Source organism: Physeter macrocephalus, chromosome 6 (assembly GCF_002837175.3).
Source record: "Physeter macrocephalus isolate SW-GA chromosome 6, ASM283717v5, whole genome shotgun sequence".
NCBI lineage: Eukaryota > Metazoa > Chordata > Mammalia > Artiodactyla > Physeteridae > Physeter > Physeter macrocephalus.
Window position 1 is genome coordinate 68,333,582 of NC_041219.1, and position 20,576 is coordinate 68,354,157.

At 38.0% G+C, this 20,576-nt stretch overlaps 1 protein-coding gene across 1 annotated transcript in view; it reads left to right on the top strand.

Moving 5' to 3' along the window:
• The window catches only part of PDE3A (phosphodiesterase 3A), a 350,866-nt gene that overhangs the window by 43,631 nt on the left and 286,659 nt on the right, over nucleotides 1-20,576 (top strand). The window lies entirely within an intron of this gene.

A 20,576-nucleotide genomic window follows, 5' to 3' on the forward strand; every position in this document is an offset into this window, starting at 1 on the left:
GGAGAGTAGGGGAGGGGGAGAACCGCAGAACCCGCGGCCACGACCCACGCCGTCCACACCGGTACCGGCCTGAAATATGCCATGTTTTTATTCTGTAAGCTATACAAATAAGTTTTAAAGGAAAATATATAATCCTGAATGATTATATAATTACCATTCTTTTTCTTATCATAATATTCATTTCATTAAATACATTTCTCATTGTACATTTAGAAAAGAGTTTTCTAAATGCCACAAAAATTTAAAATCCGTGATAACATGTTAATTATGTGTGTATATCTAATTTCTGCTGCATAATTTCTCAAAGTGGAGTGATGAATCCATTGAGTGAGGACTCTGGAGAGTTCTAAAACTGTGACATATATTTTCCTTCCTTCTTCCTTTCTCCTTTCCCTCTCTCCCTTCTTCCTTGTCCCCTCTACCTCCCCCCACTTCCTCCCTCCCTTTCTCCTTCTGGAAATGGAACATTTGTTTCTTATGAAATCCTATGTAAATCCAATGAGTGATAGATCAAAACTAACCAACCAGATCCAACCACTGAAGGATGTGGGGACCCAGAGCACCAGCCCTTTTCTCATCATTTGAAGTCTAAATGGTTGTTACGTTTATAAGTCAATTACCCAGCTTGAAGCCACAAGCAACATTCTACCTTGAATAATTTGTACTTTAAAAAAATTGATTTACAGTGTTGTGTTAAGTTCTGCTTAACAGCAAAATGATTCAATTATACATATAAATGAATATACATTTTAAAAAATATTCTTTTCCATTATGGTTTATCTCGGGATACTGAATATAGTTCCCTGTAGGACCTTGTTGTTTATCCATTCTATATGTAATAGTTTGCATCTTCTAACCCCAAACTCCCAGTCCATCCTTGCCCCCGGCAATCACAAGTCTATGTCTGTGCATCTGTTTCTATTTCATAGATAGGTTCATTTGTGTCATATTTTAGATTCTACTTAAAAGTGATATCATGTGGTATTTGTCTTTCTCTTTCTGACTTACTTCACTTAATATTGATAATCTCTAGGTCCATCCATGTTGCTGTAAATGGCAATATTCTATATATACAATGGAATATTACTCAGTAATATTCCATCGTGTATATGTGCCATATCATCTTTATCCATTCATATGTCATAGACATTTAGGTGGTTTCCATGTCTTGGCTATTGTGAATAGTGCTGCAGTGAGCATGGGGGAGCATGTATATTTTCGAATTATTGCTTTGTCTGGATATATGCCCAGGAGTGGGATTGCTGGATCATGTGGTAAATCTATTTTTAGTTTTTTGAGGAGCCTCCATACTGTTTTCCAGAGTGGCTGTACCAATGTACATTCCCACCAACAGTTTAGGAGGGCTCCCTTTTCTCTACACCCGCGCCAGTATGTTATTTGTAGGCTTTTTGATGATGGCCATTCTGACCGGTGTGAGGTGGTACTTCACTGTAGTTTTGATTTTCATTTCTCTAATGATTAGCAATGTTAAGCATCTTTTCATGTGCCTACTGGCCATCTGTATGTCGTCTTTTCAGAAATGTCTATTTAGGTCTTCTGCCCATCTTTCCATTTGGGTTGTTTGTTTTTTGTTGTTGAGTTGTATGAGCTGTTTGTATATTTTGGAAATTAAGCCCTTGTCGTTCACTTCGTTTGCAAATATTTTCTCCCGTTCTGTAGGTTGTCTTTTCTTTTCTTTCTTTTTTTTTTTTTTTTTTATTTCCTTTACTGTGTAAAAGCTTGTAAGTTTGATTAGGTCCCATTTGTTTATTTTTAGTTTTATTTCTATGGCCTTGAGAGGCTGACCTAAGAAAACATTGGTACCATTTATGTCAGAGAATGTTTTGCCTATGATCTCTTCTAGGAATTTTATGGTGTCATATCTTATATTTAAGTCTTTAAGCCACTTTGAGTTTATTTTTGTGTATGGTGTGAGGATGTCTTCTAACTTCATTGATTTACGTGCAGCTGTCCAGTTTTCCCGCTACCACTTGCTGAAGAGACTGTCCTGTTTCCATTGTATTTTCTTACCTATTGTCAAAGATTAATTGACCATAGGTGTGTGGGTTTATTTCTGGGCTCTCTATTCTGTTCCGTTGATCCATATGTCTGTTTTTCTGCCAGTACCACACTGTTTTGATTACTGTAGTTTTGTATTATTGTCTGAAGTCTGGGAGGGTTTTGCCTCCTGCTTTATTCTTTTTCCTTAGGATTGCTTTGGCAATTTTGGGTCTTTTATGGTTCCACGTACATCTGAGGATTATTCTAGTTCTGTGAAAAATAGTTTATAATTTAAAAAAATTCTCTATTTCACCAACTGTGGTCACTTCTACAGCTCTTCCCAGAAAATGTTGTTTGTCAGATTTGAATATATTTACTATTACTAGCTTTCTTACTTAAAGATGAACCAGATCTCTTTTCCTTAAAAAATGCTTACCAACAGTTTACCAAATGTTTACCAACAATGCAATAGATGGAATATGTTTTCTTTTTGGAAATTATCAAGATTGCAAAACCTTTAATAGATGGGAAAAGTGCTCATATTTGCTTATAATGAATGCTTTCAAAATGAGGTCACTGAATCCAAAATAGTAAACTTATGAATTATTATAGTTGGAAATCATCAGAGAGGCCAGATAAATTTCTTACCCAAAACAATGATTATTCCTAGAGTAGTTTTGTGACAAATGTTTATTTAGCCACTGCTTGAATACCTTGAATGAAAGAAAGCACACCACATTCAAATCAATACAAAGAGATGGATGTAATAGAAAGAGAAGGGAAAAAAAATAGTAGGTGATAGATATTTAATTAGTTTGGTTATGGTATTCATTTCACAATGTATATATATATATATATATCAAGACATTGCATTGTGTACCTTAAATATATACAATTTTTATTACTCAATCATACGTTTGTAAAGCTGGGGAAGAAAAAAAAGAAAGAAGGGCTTTGAATCCAAAGGAACATTGGTGCAAATTGTGTGCAAATTAGTGAATCTCTTAGTTTTGGTTTTCCATCTATTAAATGAAAAATTAAATCCCAGCTCTGCAGGTTTGTTGAGTGATAACGTAAATTGATTATGTCTAATACAAAACATTTAATAAAACATTGCTATAGGATGGTTATTTTGAGTCAAAAACTGCCCTGTTGTAACTTTGACCCCTTTTTCTTAATATTTATTTACTGTTTTATGTGATAAAGTTAAACAGTGAACGACCATTGTCATTTGCCTCTTACGACTGTCAAGTCTTCTCCCCTGACTAAAGGTGTCCATATAATTCAATTGTCCTGTTACCATCTTTCCTCTTCCCGGAGAAGCAGTGGTACTTGATGCCTACTGGGGTATCAGGCTACACTTACAGTAGCCATCCTCTGGAAGCCACACTTGTTTGGCATGACCCTGTTATCTTGACTGTACTCAGTTGGGCTCAAGCTGGGCAATGAAATTCTGATCCAGTAATTTGGTATTGGGACCAAGTGTAAGTTAAGTCAGTCTTTTCCAAAATGCAAAAGCCGCCTTCCAAAACCCCTAAGGGCTAAGGAGCAGAGAAAAATCAGTTTGTGGAAAGAATGAAGCAGATACAGAGAGTGCGGGAAAGGGAGAGAGATCTGAATCTCCTCGGGGCTTTCTTGACTCTGATTCTCCTTCTTCCCTGAGGCTGCACTGTGTTCCTGCCCCCCATTCTGTGAATAACCCTGCCCTAAGCTATATCGAGTTAGTTTCTGTTATTGCATCCATGGGTTTTCATCAAAAGACACTGTTCTCTACGTCTGCGTCTTTATTCCTGTCCTGCACCTAGGTTCTTCACAACTATTTTTTTTTTTTAGATTCCATATATATGTGTTAGCATACGGTATTTGTCCACCTAGAGGGGTGGGATAGGGAGGGTGGGAGGCAGGGAGACGCAAGAGGGAAGAGACATGGGAACATAGGTATATGTATAACTGATTCACTTTGTTGTAAAGCAGAAACTAACACACCACTGTAAAGCAATTATACTCCAATAAAGATGTTAAAAAAAGAAAAAGGCACTGCTCATTGTAAGACCACCCTAATTCAAAGATATCAAAATGTGAAAAAATGCAACATAACAGTATATTTTAAAAACATCTCTGTTAAATTCTAGGGCTCAGAATTGAACCTGATGATTGATTCCAAGCCCTTCCTCCCCTCCCCCATCAACATGGTGACACGAAAATAAAAACCAGCATATTTCCTGTTCCATCCACAGAGCCTTATCTATTGTCTCCAGCTGCCTGTGTAACACTTCCATTTAGATGGTCCTATCAAACATATTTGACAATTATGACTCTCTACCCCTCTGTCAGCCTGGATCCCCTTATTTTATTTCAATTTTCCTCCCTCTTCTAAGTTAGTGATCTAAGAGTAATTTGGAATTCTTTGCTCCTTTTCCCTTTATCTCAATCTGACACAAAATTTTGGAATTTCATTTTCTTTTAATTATTACTTTAAATTGTGGTATAATACACATAATATAAAATTTACCGTCTTGACCATTTTTAAACGTGCAGTTTAATGATATTAAGTGTATTCACATTGTTGCGCAAACATCACCACTATCCAGTCTCCAGAACTTTTTTCATTTGAAAAACTGAAACAGTACCCGTTAAACAATAACTCCTCGTTTTCTCCTCCACCAACCCCTGATAACCACCATCTACTAGCTGTGTCTATGAATCTGACTACTCTAGGTACCTCATATAAATGGAACCATACAGTATTTGTATTTGTCTTTTTTGTTATTGGCTTATTTCATTTAGCATAATGTCCTCAAGGTTCATCCATGTTGTAGCATGTGTCAGAAATTGGCATTTCTCATGCCGATGTTATTCTTTGACTTAACCTTTGTCTTCTTTCCTCTTTGACAACTGGGGGTCTAAAGCTTTATCACTTTGCCCCTGAGTTCCTGAAATAATGTCTTAACAAGTCTCTGGTGATCCTCCCCCTGCTTACAGCCATAAGCTATGATGTCTGAGTCATCTTTGAAAGCGTGGTTTTCATCTGGTCATTGACCGTAGGGTTACCATGAATGGAGCCCCATGGATGGGTTGGTGCAACACAGAGGCTCTGAATAGCTCCTTCTTGCTGAAAGCATTACAGTTTCTCTCCTGGTATTCGCCATCTAGTCTAGCCCCTTCTACTTAATTTTTGAGTCCTTCATAATCTAGTCAGATTCTGTTTTTTTAATGATCTCTTTACCCTGTGTTTTAATTTATGTATCTTTGTTACTCGCCAAGGACCTTCATTTCTGTCAGGTAGTCATTTAACTTCCTCTACAGAGTTCAGTGTTTATGCTTGTCTCTTCCTCTTTTTGCCTTTTTTTTCCTTTCATATGAAAATTTCACCTTACTTTCATGACCTATCCAAATACCATATATTCTGTGTAGCGCACTTTCTTCATGAAAACTTCACAACTGCTACGGCCCTATTTATAGTTCACTTAGTTACATTCTTACCCTTAAATACTTTACTATAGATTGTGCTGTACCGGTTAGTAGTTTGCTAACTAGATTTCAGTGTCTTGAAGCCTGATGCTTGTTTTTCCTAGCTCCACTTTAGCAGGCAGAGTGCAAATATGCATTAAGTGGGCAATAAGTATTTGTTGTGTTAGTGGCATTTTCATGTTAATAGTACAATAATAGAATACATTATAGGCGTGCTATAAAAGCTTTCACTTTCTATTTCACTCTTGTTTCTAAACCACCCACGCTTAATTTACTTGCAAGTGCTTTTAAGTTTGAAAACATTTAAGACAATTATTAGTGTTCCTTTTTTCCACAGGCGACTTATTTGATTTCATTGATGTCTAGCCCAGCATGATTCCAAAATGAGAAGTATTTGATATATCTGTAGGTGATTATCATTAGATACATATCCAAGAGGGGGAAAAACAAAAACCCACCTGAACAATTATGTTGGCACTAGGGAATGGACTGCTATTAGAGCATTTGAATGCTGGACCTCCTACGTAGGTGGAAAATGGGGTATTGTGTAAAGAATCTTGTTTAGTCCTTTTGTTTTTTGTTTCTTTTGACTATTCTGTCTTCCTTAACTCTCATATTCCTTTTCTGAAGTTTAAACTCAAGGTCATTGTTGAGTGAGGAGTATTACCCATCCTTTTCCTCCAACTCAGGTGAATGGGATTTTTCATTTTGGCCTTGATTTCCCTTCTTTCTGTTAATATTAAACAACATCATAATAGCTGTGAAGATCAAATGCTGTAATTTGAGGGGGTACATGTTTAAAGTCTGTAAATATATTAACTCATACTACCTATGTGGCGAATACAATGACAAACAAAATAACACCAAGTTGCGCTGGTGAATTTTATAGTTTAGTAGGACTATCTTAAGTAATTACAAGTATGTGAATGTGATTAAAGGTATGTAGAATACTGGTTGCTGTGGGAGAGACTAGCAAGGGATTTATACCTTGTTTATGGGGTTGGTGCAGGCCTTTGAGAAAGTGTTTTTTATTTTATAAATATATATATTTATCTTTTACAGATATAGAGGTCGTTTATTTCATTTCAGTTTGGTTCACATTAAACACTTACTACAAGCTTTTTAAATGTCTTATCCGTAAAATAATAATCAGGGAAATAATAAGAAAATAATACTAGGTCATCTGGGTTGCATGGCCAAGTATTACAGTGAGAGGAAGACACCATGTCTGTGTAGAGAATGTGGGTCTGAAAGTCACAAAGCAAACCAAGCTGAACCCCTGAGCAGTTTCTTAAATACTCTTGACCTTGGTTTCCTGATCTGTCTAGTGGGGACAGTAATTCCTGCCTTGCCCAGCGTAGTATATAAGATACTCTGCCGTGTGTAAAAATGACAGTGGGACCAGAGCATTGAAAATTCAGTTTATTCCAGATGAACATGCATTTCCTGTACCTCTTGCCCAAAGGGAATATATTTCAGAATTCATGGTCCAAGGCATTGGTCTCATGCCCGATGTGAAGAAAACAAGACATAAAATAAGGCCCAGAAGTGCAGTCCAGGAGTATGGAGTAGGTCAGAAATCGTAAGCCCAATATACTGCTTCTGTTTTGAATTTGGTTTCGTTTTCACACCTGCCGCAGGCTTTCTCATTTGTAGAAGCTTTATTAACAGAACGCAGGAGGAGTCAATGATGGCTGATCTGTTCCTCTTGTAGAACAAACTACAGTCCAACTCCAACACAGTCGTTATGGTAACTGTATCTTGTGCAAATATTCTCCTGACCTGATGGAGCTACTGGTTTCAAAGTGATGCGTGGGGAAACCTGGGCTGATGGCAGAAATCCCAAAGTCAGAATAATGAGCGCTGCTTGAGCACCTGCTAAAATACTGAAAGTACTGAAGGTGAATACAGTTGACCCTTGAACAACATGGGTTTGAACTGTGCAGGTCCACTTATTCTTGGAGTTTAAAAAAAAATAAATACAGTACCTGTATTTTCAGTTTACAGATCTCTAAGTTAACTAAATGTGGGGAAAAGTTTGTGTTTGATTAGAGATCAGACTATGTGGAATCAAAAGAAATGATGCTATCCAAACTGGGCTTCCTGCCTTTGGGTGGTGAGTCATTTATCAATTCCCTTGTTTTTTGAGTTAGGGACAGCCCATTTTTGACTGCATGGGGACCATACCCCTAGCCCCCCACATTGGTCAATGGTCAACTATATACATAGAACTATATGCCTATCATACTGAGTAAGGGTTCAGAAAATAACTGGGATATGGGCTGTAGATGAGCTACAAAACTGAAGCTAGAGTACAGATTTTGGAATCATCCTTCTACAGATGGCCATGGAGCTGGACACAATTTCTTGGGGATTTGTAGAAAAGAAGTACTCTTGAAAACACAAATATCTAGAAAGAGTGTAGAGGTACGTTTGGGGGGATAAGTATAGATTTAAAATCACGTAACTGGAAATATCTTGTACATCTTCTGATCTGATGTAGTCAAAATAAAGATGAATTGGGACTTCCCTGGTGGTCCAGTGGTTAAGACCCTGTGCTTCCACTGCAGGGGGCACGGGTTCGATCCCTGGTCCAGGAACTAAGATCCTGCCTGCTGTGCACCATGCCAAAATAAATAAAATCAATAAATAAAGTAAATAAGTAAAGATGAGTCAAAGAGGTCCTGTTAGCCTCAGTGATACAGTTTCTGTAAGTCATGGCGTAGAAGTCTCAAGTTTGCCTTTCTAGAGTAGGTTTTAAAAATCCACTTCAGGGCTTCCCTGGTGGCGCAGTGGTTGCGCGTCCGCCTGCCGATGCAGGGGGACCGGGTTCGCGCCCCGGTCTGGGAGGATCCCACATGCCGCAGAGCGGCTGGGCCCGTGAGCCATGGCCGCTGAGCCTGTGCGTCCGGAGCCTGTGCTCCGCAACGGGAGAGGCCACAACAGTGTGAGGCCCGCGTACCACAAAAAAAAAAAAAAAAAAAAAAAAAAAAAAATCCACTTCAGCCTCATGCTGGCATTTTGTCTATGTTGAATTAGAAATTGTGAGAGTGTATCAGTTTCTTCCCTATGTTTATACTTAACACCCTTTAGGGATAGCAGAATTTAAGATCTCTCTCAAGTAATCAAATTTAAGTATATACATTGTCCCTGCTTATAAAAAAATTATCAAATAAAATAATTCCCTGGACATCTCTTCTAGATTGTTTTCCCTGATTGATCAGCCCGGTTCTTTTGTGAGCTTAGAAGTGTATCAGGTACTTGCTTTCATAAGCCTTATTTGTTTGGACTCTAGGTGGACCTTCTCTTTTATTCACTGAATACAGAGAAACACAGTGCCTGGCAAAATATAGGTAATATTTGCTGAATGAATGAACCATGAAGATTTCAGAGAGTATAAATTTTTAAAAGATATTTACTTATCATTTTTCTTTTGGATCAAGTATAGATTATTTGTAGGTAGCAGAGACACAATTAAGCTAATGTTCTTTTTTTCCAGTAGCTGTCTTTTCTCATGGTTTGAATTGAGGGCAGCAGTTGTCCTTTTTAAGAGCAAAAGGTTGGCTTAAAAAAAATGACTCTCATAAGCAAATATAAACCATATATAAAAGTATGTCAAACATAATAAAATTCTGATTATAAAATACTCATTAATCTTTAATCCTGAAGATCAAACATTACAGGATTGCCGATAAGGTTAACAGCATATTTTTTTAACCCTCCAAAATATCTTTTCTTTAAAGACCTTCTCTTTAAACCACAGAATGTAGAGATAGTTATGTTCTATTTATTGCTAATTTCTCTCTTGCTATTTTTCCCTTTTTTTTTTTTTGTATCATGCCCATAGCAGCTGTTTCCCTAACCCTTAACCCAACCCACAGGCTTTCCCACGCTCCTTTTTTGGCTCTTGTTTGGCATTGATCCTTAGTTTGACAAGTAAAACACGTGTTTGAATAGTAGTTATGGCCAAGCTACAATCCATCAGGTTTCCCATAGGGGCGATTATGCTTATTTTACCCCCAAACCAGGTGATCCTTTTATGATAAAGTATTGAGTTCACTCTGAATAAGCCTTCAGCTTCCTCACTGAATTTCTCATTCCTTGGTGACATGGTGACAGATGACTCTGAGATTCTGTAAACTCAGTGTGGGTGAAGCTTGTGAGATGGGAAGAGAGTTGGGGACACAGAGAAGCAACATGGACTTCAGCGTTAGACAAAGTGAGGTTTACTTCAAACTCGGACACATACTAGCTTGTGGATATAATATTCAATATCCGTGGGTTTTAACCTCCTCATGTATAAAAGGAAGTAATAACTACCTGCCTTTGGAAACTCTGATCCAGAAGGAGTCGTTTGGGTAGATTTCAAACCAATATGCAATGGGCCCCATCACTATTTCGTTTATAAATATAAAATCACAGTTGCTCATCTAAGGTATACATCCATGGCTCAACCATACCCACAGCACAGTCTGAATTTTAGTTGCAGAAACATTTCCCAAGGTGATGTGTGAATGTATGTGAAATCGTGGGTGGACACAGAAGGAATGAGGGACTTAAAAAATGAGGGATTGAAAGTCTTGTGAACATCAGCCCCTTTGAATTTCAGGATCTGATAGTAACTGGTCTAAATTATATTAAAAAAAAAACCAACCCTATCATTAGGTTTGTTTTCCTTTGCAGAATAATTGATAACTAGATTGAATTGCTTTCTTGTGAGCTATCTTTATTGTCCTTATTCCCAAGAGCTACTTAATACATTTTAAGTGTTCAGGGAAGAATCAATAGTGGTTCAATCAATAAATGAAACGATAAAAGAATTTAAGCCAAATTCAGAAATTTAAGAATAAATGCATACAACCCCCTTTTGTGTGTGTTGAGTGTGTGGGTGTGTGTATGATTAAATGGTTATGATTTAAAATAAGGCCAGAATTAAACATTCAAAAAGCATTTATTAAGCAGCCATTTTGTACCAGGAATTGTAGACTAAATAACATTTTCTAAAGTTACAGGTTTTCCTCCAAATTTAGGGGTACTCTTGTACATGCTGTTTAAAACAACTTAATTCTTTATCGCTGTGTGTTTCAGGTGCATCTGAAACTGAAAATTGATTCTAAAATGTTCATTACTTTTTGATCCTAAAGATCAAGCCTTACAGGATTGCTGATAAGGTTAATAGCATATATTTTTTAACCCTCCAAAATATCTCCTTCTGCACAGTGGGATTGATAATAATGCCAATTAGAGAGGCACTGGGAGAATTAACTGAGACAATGCATGTAAATTGCTGAGCACAAAGCTTGTCACATAATAGGCACCCACTAAAGGTTAACTGCTGTTGGTGTTTTGAGGAGTGTACATCGTGTGTAACTGGTTGCGTTGGCTGTTAGTGCACAACTGTGGTCTCCCTGGGTCCTGGGCACCAAACTTGAGCGGTACACTTTTGTGAACTAACTTCACCCCTGGCAGCACCTTGGCGTTCCTCTGCTTGTTTTCTGGTCGTCCACTTTCCTGATACGTTTTGTCTACGTTTTATTTAATGCAGTTACATCTGAAAAAGGTTCATTAGCTTAAATCCTTTCTGAAATAGACAACCACAAAATGAAAATGACCATCATTAATATTTTATCAGTTCCTCCGATTCCTTTTTTCAGTGTTTTCATAGTTTCTATAATTAGGATCGTAATCTTTTTTTGGCTGCGTCGGGGTCTTAGTTGGGGCACTTGGGTTCTTCGTTGAGGCGTGTGGGATCTTTCGTTGTGGCGCATAGGCTCTTCGTTGTAGTACACAGGCTTCTCTCTAGTTGTGGCGCGTGGGCTCCAGGGCGCGTGGGCTCTGTAGTTTGTGGCATGCGGGCTCTCTCATTGAGGTGCGCGAGCTCAGTAGTCGTGGTGCGCTGGCTTAGTTGCCCCACAGGCATGTGAGATCTTAGTTCCCGGACCAGGGATTCAATCAGCATCCCCTGCAGTGGAAGGCAGATTCTTAACCACTGGACCACCAGGAAGTCCCTGTAATGTTTTTTATTGATTGTTTTTCTATATGTTTAAATTAATGGTATTTTCTGACCATCTTCTACAACGTTAAAAGTATGAACACTTTATCACTTTTATACTTGTACCAATTTGCATCGCTTTTATCACTTGTACACTTCTTAATAGTCACTATGTGAATGTATCATTTTATTTCAGCATTTCTCTCTTGTTGGACTGGTCGATTATCTCTAGATTTTGTCAGGGTAAATGATACTGAAGTAAATATTTTTATAAACCCTGGTTTGCTTTTCTGATCATTTCTTCCAGGTACATTTCTATATATGGGATTATGGATTAAAGAAACTATTCTGTATTTTAAAGTAATGGTTTACAGTATATAATTAAAATTGGAAGAAATTTTCTTTTAAAAATCCTAGAGCAGTGGTTTTTAAAGTACTCTGTGACATCTCCTTTGGGGTTTCTATTGAGAGGGAAGAGCTATACCCCGAAGGTAACTTTTTTCATGTCTCTTTCTTTCTTTTTAAAAAAATTTAATTAATTAATTAATTAATTTGGCTGCGCCGGGTCTTAGTTACGTCACGTGGAATCTTTTAGTTGCGGCATACGGGATATTTAGTTGTGGCATGTGGGATCTTAGTTGCGGCATGCGAGATCTAGTACCCTGACCAGGGATTGAACCCGGGCCCGCTGCATTGGGAGCTCAGAGTCTTAACCACTGGACCAGCAGGGAAATCCCTCATGTCTCTTTCTTATAGCAAGTGAAACGGATGCACTTTCAAAATGTCAGAGTTGATAAAAATTAAAGTCATGTGTTTTTTTTTTTCATTTTTATGATGAAATATGAAAAGTTTATTTATTTTGAACACTATTATATCCTAAATACCATATTTAATAAATAATTTCTTTGAAATTAAATTTCAGTAATCTGGTTAATTAAGATCAAGATAGTGGCATGAGGGTAGTTTTAGGAACTCTTTAAAATCGAAGAATATTTTACCAACTTGACAACTGTCACCAAAATTTCTCTTACAAAAAAGTATGGAAAATTATTTAGATACTGTTGCAAGTATGGAGAAAATATCACTCTATTCTCATTCCACCCGTGCCCAAAGGGCTTGGATGTCAGAGGGAGAGCTAGGGCTTCAGAGAAGAGAGAAAAAACTGTGTGATAGAGAGAGAATATTTTGGAATCTTCTTGGCAACTTGCAAAAGAGTAAGAGAGGGAGAAAGGACAGGATCAGGAGTTGGCAGTAAACTGCAAGGTGTAAATCCCTCAGAGCTCCATTCTCTAAGCTCAATCAAGTCTCATAAATTCATGCATGCTTGCTTGCAAGTTTTACATTATTATTATTATTTTTAAAATATATATATATCTTTTTATAAATTTATTTATTTAGTTTTGGCTGTGTTGGGTCTTCGTTGCTGTGCGAGGGCTTTCTCCAGTTGCGGTGAGCGGGGGCCGCTCTTCATCGCGGTGCGCGGGCCTCTCACTGTCGCGGCCTCTCTTGTTGCAGAGCACAGGCTCCAGACGCGCAGGCTCAGTAGTTGTGGCTCACAGGCCCAGTTGCCCCGTGGCATGTGGGATCTTCCCAGACCAGGTCTTGAACCCGTGTCCCCTGCACTGGCAGGCAGACTGTCAACCACTGCGCCACCAGGGAAGCCCTACGTTATTTTTAACACGCAGGCATGGTCTGAGCTTCATGCTGAGGTTGACGTGATGCGGGATAGAGACAACCCTGGAATAAACTAATGTCCAAGAATATTGAAAACTCAACTGATAATTATAAGTAACTGGAATCTTAGTCAAGCGCAAAGGTCTGACTCGAATTTGGGGGCATCCAAGGCAATTTTTCTTGTATCCCAGGGCCCTGGGGGATGCCAGGTGAAGGCTCAGTTACAGGAGTTTTCATAAGCACTGCTGAGGTCATAGCACAAGCTCTGCTTTTCACTGTTATATGGAGCAGAGTCCCTGAAGATTGGCTGCCCTGGTGCTAAAGCAAGTCCCCATGCTGGATGGGCTTCAGGTTTATCTTTAGAAATATAAGCTTCTGGATACTTCTGGGTTAAGGTTTAGTCATTCCACTTTGCTGTCAGATTCCAGATAAGTTATCAGGCAATAGATGCATGACTGTCTCCCCCTTCATTCATATGTCCTAAATCTGACAGGCATTTGAACTCTTCCTTTAATAGGAACAGGGGAAGGGCAGGTATATGAGTGATAGACTTGTTTAATATTGTCGCAAGTACTAGAGCTAGGGACAAAAATAAATGCTCTTCGGATCATGGGAGGTGTTTAAGCATAAGTGGAAACTGGGTTTGGTCAGGATAAAATAGAGGATGTTGAAATGGTAAAACCATAATAGTAACGATATGTTCAGTAGAATAGTTATATTAGATGAACTTAAGTGCTCCACGGGTTGAGAAATTGTCAAAGTGTTAAATTACCCACCTTAAAACATTATGGCGTTGATTTTTAGACACATTTGTATTTTTTTTTTTTTAAAGTTGACCTTTCCACCATTTATTTTGCCTTTGTGTAAATATAATTTTCATGTTTCGTTGTTCAGGAAACATTTTCTACTAATAGTAGCTCTAATGTTGGTGATCAAATTAGTTAATGTTTTTATACATGTCACTATCAGATGTAAATCTGTGTTCACACCAGGTATAACAACTCAAGACCGAGAATATTCTATTGGCTGTGAGGTTTGTTGCTTTAATTGCGGCCAAGTTAGTCTGTAGAATTTAACAATTATACTGCCATCTGTCTTAAGGGTTTATAACTCTGGTAGAGAATAAGCAAATAGCATAAAACACTTGTACCTGTGTGCGCTGCTCAGTTTTATTGGTAATAAAAAGAAAAAAAAGACATGTTGACTTTTGTGCTTGGGAACAGAATCTGTTTCTAACCTTTGCTATTAACAGGAAGTAGGAGAGGTGCAATGAGGCTTGGTTTTGTGGCTGGGCCAGAGCACTCTGTGTTCCTAAGCGTGGCATCCAAGTTTCATGTCTGTCTAGCTTCTTGCTCCTTGGAATAGCTGGCCTTTGAAGTCCTAAAAACATAGATTGGTAATGAGCAACATAAAGTCAAGAGTGGGCAAATATTTGGAAAATCCAAGCTCTGAGAATAGCCAGTCTAGGATAATTTGGCTCAGATTGTGTCATAGCTGTGTTTTCCTTTCCCACCTAAATTATAAAGTTTTACTAATATAATAGCATGTGTTTCCCAAGTAACAATCATTGAAAAGTCTCGACTTCACTTGTGTTTTTAGATAGAGCTGTTGCTGTATTTATTTTTAGATTTTAGGGCAGCAATAATTTTTTGGCCAGCGTATTAAAATGACAGTCCAGCCCCTGAGTGCCTTTTTTGGTAATTAGACATAGTATTAGAAGAAAGAATTCTAATGTAAATTTTAGGTTAAATACTGAACTAATACGTTTAATAAAGATAAACCTTTTGTCCTACTGCATATTATCGGTGAGGGTACCCATTATAATATGTACTATGTCCTGTTTTAGAAAACATTTTCTGTCAGGAAAAACCCCACATAATTTAATAAAGACTATTTTCACCAAGGTCATGTTGTAAAACATATATGTGTATAGAAGGACCTGACAGTAGCTCCAGCTAGACTTTTGTGAATACTTAGAGAATATCCCATTTACCAATGCTATTATCTCCTCCTCCCTCTAAGAAAAGAAAAACAGGCCGATTTTGCTAAGTTGTCCCAAAGGGAAGACATATATGAATATTTGTATATGTTTAGGAGTATATGAATTTTAAACACCAGTCTGAGTTACTAGCATATTTATCTCCTGCCTTGGAGACAGTTCTTAAAACTGTAAAGATGATTTAGTTTAAATTACTATAGACTTTTAAAATCTGATTTAATAGTCTAGTATTTACCTTTTAAAAATTTCCTGTCTTTTATGGTTATGACTGTCAGAATATAACACACATTTTTTAGAGATCGTAATTTTGCAATACTGATACCTTTATCTAATTTGTTATATAATTAACAGTAATAGTTTAAAATTTTTGTTGCATGATAATTAGTCTTGGAATGCTAGAAATCACTGGTATATATATCCAGTGAAGCCTGGGTTGATTTTAGTTATGTTTGGTTTCATACAGTACCAAATTATAATGCCACTCTCTATATTCAGGTTTCTAGAAAAAAAAAAGTGGCCTTTTTATTTATCAAAATGTATTTATACAAATTTATCAAATTTTTAGTAAAGTATACATACCTTTGAAATATACACATATTTAAAATAGAGCCCTGGGATTCCCCTGCCCTTCCAGTGGTTAGGTCCGAGCTTCCACTGCAGGGGGCAAGGGTTCGATCCCTGATTGGGGAACTCAGATCCTGCATGCTGCGTGGTGCAGCCAGAAAAAAAGATAGAGCCCTATAAATTTTTGTATTATCATAGATATGAAAGTTACAGAAAATAATGATGATTAGATGTGACATCTCTGTCAGGAACTCCATTCCCCCCCACCCCAAATATCCCTCCTTCCCTCCCTCCCATAGACACAATGTACACGCTCATATGCCCATATCTCCCTTGATTGACTTCTTTCTTGAGACTTTAATCTTGAAATGTTTCCTAGCACACAGACAGCTGAGATGAAAGTGTTCTTCTTAAGTGCACACTTTTCATAACGCCTTGAACTTGTTTTTCTGTGGCAGAGGGAAACAACCTCATGCACCTGGACAAACAAAGGTGTTCCTTCCAAAACAGACTTTCAGAATCATTAATTCTGGTTTAGAAATAATTATAAAGGTTAAGTGGACTCTCATGCGTAAGGTTTTAGTGCCGGTGAGTGGCTGATCTGTGTTTTGCCTCTCCCTTGCTTTCATATTCCCTGTGACACCTGCATGTATGTGTCTTCTGTTACAAATCTGATTCCATTTGTAGCAAGTGGGCCAAAGACAGCCGTCCAGCTTTTCATAACCTCCTGGAGATATGCTGGGCCCACTGGCTGAGATTATAAGCACTTCTGCCCGAACACATGCTGAGGTAAGGCTAGTGCTGGTAAAGGTGGGGGAAGAAGGTGGGTCTTTGGTTCCTTTGGGTGCTAACAGTGTAGAAAGAGCAGACAGTACCTATCATGATAACCTAGTAAGAAATAACTAAGATGTGAGTGGAGACATTGTGTTCGTTTTAAGGGTGAAGTGGCAGTGTCTTTAGTGAGGAGGAAGCTGGTGAGAGATAAAACAAACTACCAGTAGAAAATGTTGGATTTTTGCATTTTTTAGCATAATTGTAAACACAGAATTCAGAGACAATCGGTATTACCAAAGTAAAACTTTGAAAGGATAATTTTTTTTTGCTTGAAATTCTTTTTTTTTTTTAAGTTTTGAATTTTATTCTATTTATTTTTTTATACAGCAGGTTCTTATTAGTTATCTATTTTATACATATTAGTGTATACATGTCAATCCCAATCTCCCAGTTCATCCCACCACCACCCCCGCCGCTTCCCCCCTTGGTGTCCATACATTTGTTCTCTACAGCTGTGTCTCTATTTCTGCTCTGCAAACCGGTTCATCTGTACCACTTTTCTAGGTTCCACATACACGCGTTAATATGCGATGTTTGTGTTTCTCTTTCTGACTGACTTCACTCTGTATGCTTGAAATTCTTAAGAGCGTTAGAGTAACCATATTAGTTCTTGCTGTATGACAGAATGACTGTAACACAAGGTGGTCCATTCTTAGTTATTAGGAAGGGCAAGGGCGGAGACGAGAAAGGAACAGGTAGGTAGTGATCAGTCGACAGGAGTGGAGCAAAGCATCTTGTCTCTTTTGCATTTGGGGGGATAATTTACATAAGGAGACCTCTTGCTTTTTCTGTCTCTTTTTCTCCCTCCTTTCCCCTTTTAATTGATTTGCCTGATCACAAGTTTCTATCTCCCTAGGAAAATAATTCGATAAGTACAAATAGATGTGGAGGAGCATATGTAAATTGCTGACTTTCTAAGGGAAGAATTTGAACATATGCTTAGGAGTTTGTTTTATTAAAAAATCCTCCCCTTGTCAATTACTAACATAAACTCGCGGATGAATCAACAGTGACGTTCATCCTACCTATGCCAAAATAAAAATTGCTTGTGGGGTGATGTGGAATAATGTTTACAGCTGCCTTATGGATGATTTACATTGAAACTGCTACGCATAGACTATTAATTGGAAAATCATAGAAAAAATAAGCAAGTTTTCATCTACCAAGCAGCCAGCAACAAACTTTGATAAATATTAACAATGATTATAACTTTTTAAAAAAAACCCCAGAATACCAACAACAGAATAGCCGTATCAAGACAGTGGATCATGATGTGATGACGGTAGAATTCCATCCTGAATCCTGTCCATCATGGCCTCCATGGTCTGCTCCGACTCCTTACACAGTACAGCAACCACGCTTTAAAGCCAAATGAGGACTAGTTTGCTCAGGAAATTCTAGTGATGAGATACTTCGAGTTTTACTGGTATGTAGCCCTTAGTCCTAAGCAAAAATTACAGTCTATAGGGGATCCTGTGTCCATCATTCGAAAGCACTAGCAAAAGAACATGTTTTAAGGACTTCCCTGGTGGCCCAGTGGTAAAGAGTCTGCCTTCCAATGCAGGGGATGCGGGTTTGGTCCCTGGTCCAGGAACTAGGATCCCGCATGCGTGCCGCGGGGCAACTAGGCCTGCGTGCCTCAGCGAGAGAGCCTATGTGCCGCAAACTACAAAGACCACGTGCCCTGGAGCCCGCAGTCCGCAACTAGAGAGAAGCCGGCACACTGCAACAAAGAACCCGCGCCACAATGAAAGATCCCACATGCCTCAATGAAGATCCCGCATGCTGCAGCTAGGACTCGATGCAGCCGAAAGAAAGAAAAGAAAATTTAAAAAAAAAACCACATGTTTTAGATAACCTTGGATTAGCAAGAACGTACATGAGTTGCCAAAAAATATCAATTTAGAATACTTAAAGACGTAAGCTCCTAGATTGGTTTAGGTGACCCATAATGTCTGGTGGTAATACATGTTTTTAGAGTCGTTTTATCTTTAAACCTCAAACAAGTTGGTGACATACATAATGCTAGTGGAGTTCTTTCCACCAGAGGATGGGTGCTAAAGAAATTGATTTTTTTTTTTAATCATGCAGTGTTTCTGATAGCCTGCCTGCTTTAATTTTCACCATACTTCTCTTCCTTATTTAAGAGAATATTTCACTTTTTAAAATAAAGTCTCATTATAATTAAAAATCTGTTTTTTCCTTGCCCTAAGGAACTTTGTAGTTTATAAATATGGGTTTATATATGTATATTTATATTAAAATACTTTTATAAAATTGACATTTTATTAATAAAATAATATAAATATAATATAATTGCTAGCAATCAGGTTGGACCAGATATTACTCTGAATGCTTTATAGATATTAATTTATGTAAACCTTTCGACAGCCCTAAAAGAGACCTTTATATTTTGGATTCATTGTAAAGTTATGCTCAGAATGTCTATGACCTATTTCTATGTTGCTTATTGTAGTTCTGTCTGTCTGTTTATCTATCTTTTATCTATTTAATGGAGCTAAAGACAGACACATAGAAATATGATATATTATTTTGTTTGCTTCCCAAGTGTCTGAGGCAGTGCCTGCTTTTCTAAGCATGTATGTAGGGTCAAGAGGCAGCATAATATAATGATTATGAGCCCCAGTCTAGTTCTAGACTACCTGGTTTTGAATCCCAGCTCTGCTTCTTACTGGCTTTGTGATTTGGGGCAAGTTACTTCAACTGTCTGCCCTTCAGTTTCTTCCTTTGTTAAATGTGTATAATAATGGTACCAACTTGAGAGAGTTGTTATCCAGGTGAAATGAGTTAAAATTTTTAAAGCAGTGACCACATATTAAATACGACATAAGTAATAATGTACATAAATATGTATTTGAATACTCAAGACATTCGCAAAGGGAAGATTCTTAATTCAGCTGATCAAAACTTAAGCAATGAGAATGGCAACTGGAAGAGGTTTTATAACAAAATACAGTGGATTATCCAGATATTGATCCCTCTGTCAGACAGCTATACCTATAAGTTCTCTGGTGGTTGCTGGCTGCAAGTGAGAACTGAACATGAAAATTTCCAGCTTGTGAAAAACATCTGGAGCTTTTACTTGACTACAAATTTAATATGAGCCAACTGTACGATGCAGTTGTTTAAAAGAAAAAAAGAAGAAAAAGAAAAACACCCTTAAGCCTTCCTTAGGCAGTATAAATGGAAGTGTCTACATCATGGGAAGTCATATCTTTGATGTACTTAACACTGGCCAGATCACAGTTGGAATACTGTTTTCTGTCCAAGACACCATAATTTTATGAAAGGCATTGACAAACTGGAGAGACAGAAGTCTGGAAATCATATAGAAAACAGAGGAAGTGGGACTGTGTAGCCTGGAAAAGAGAAGACTAAGGGAACTAAAACACCTGTCTTCAATTATTTACAAGGTTGCCCCCCCATTAAAAAAAAAAGGACACATTTGTATATTGCTCCAGAATGCAAAAGTGGAATCAATAGAATGAAAGTCGCATGCATATTTTAACTCTATGTTAAGGGAGAAAACTTTATAACAACTAGAGAGTCCAATAATGGGAGTACAGTTGACCCTTGAACAACACAGGTTTGAAGTGCTTGTGTCCACTTATACGCAGATTTTTAAAACAGTAAATACTGCAGTATCACATGATCAGCAGTTGGTTGAATCTGCAGAGGGCTGGCTCTAAGTTATACATAGACTTCCAGCTGTGCGGAGCGTCTGTACCCCCCAACCCCTGTGTTCAAGGGTCTACAGTAGTTTGCTCCCCTTAATGATGGGTACTGGTGCTGGGTCTTGCAGGAGTGCTGTATGAAGAATTACTGTATGTGGTCAAAGATTAGATTCCATTACTCACATTCACTAAAATCAAATTTATGCATTCAGGGCTTCCCTGGTGGCGCAGTGGTTGCGCGTCTGCCTGCCGATGCAGGGGAACCGGGTTCGCGCCCCGGTCTGGGAGGATCCCACATGCCGCGGAGCGGCTGGGCCCGTGAGCCATGGCCGCTGAGCCTGCGCGT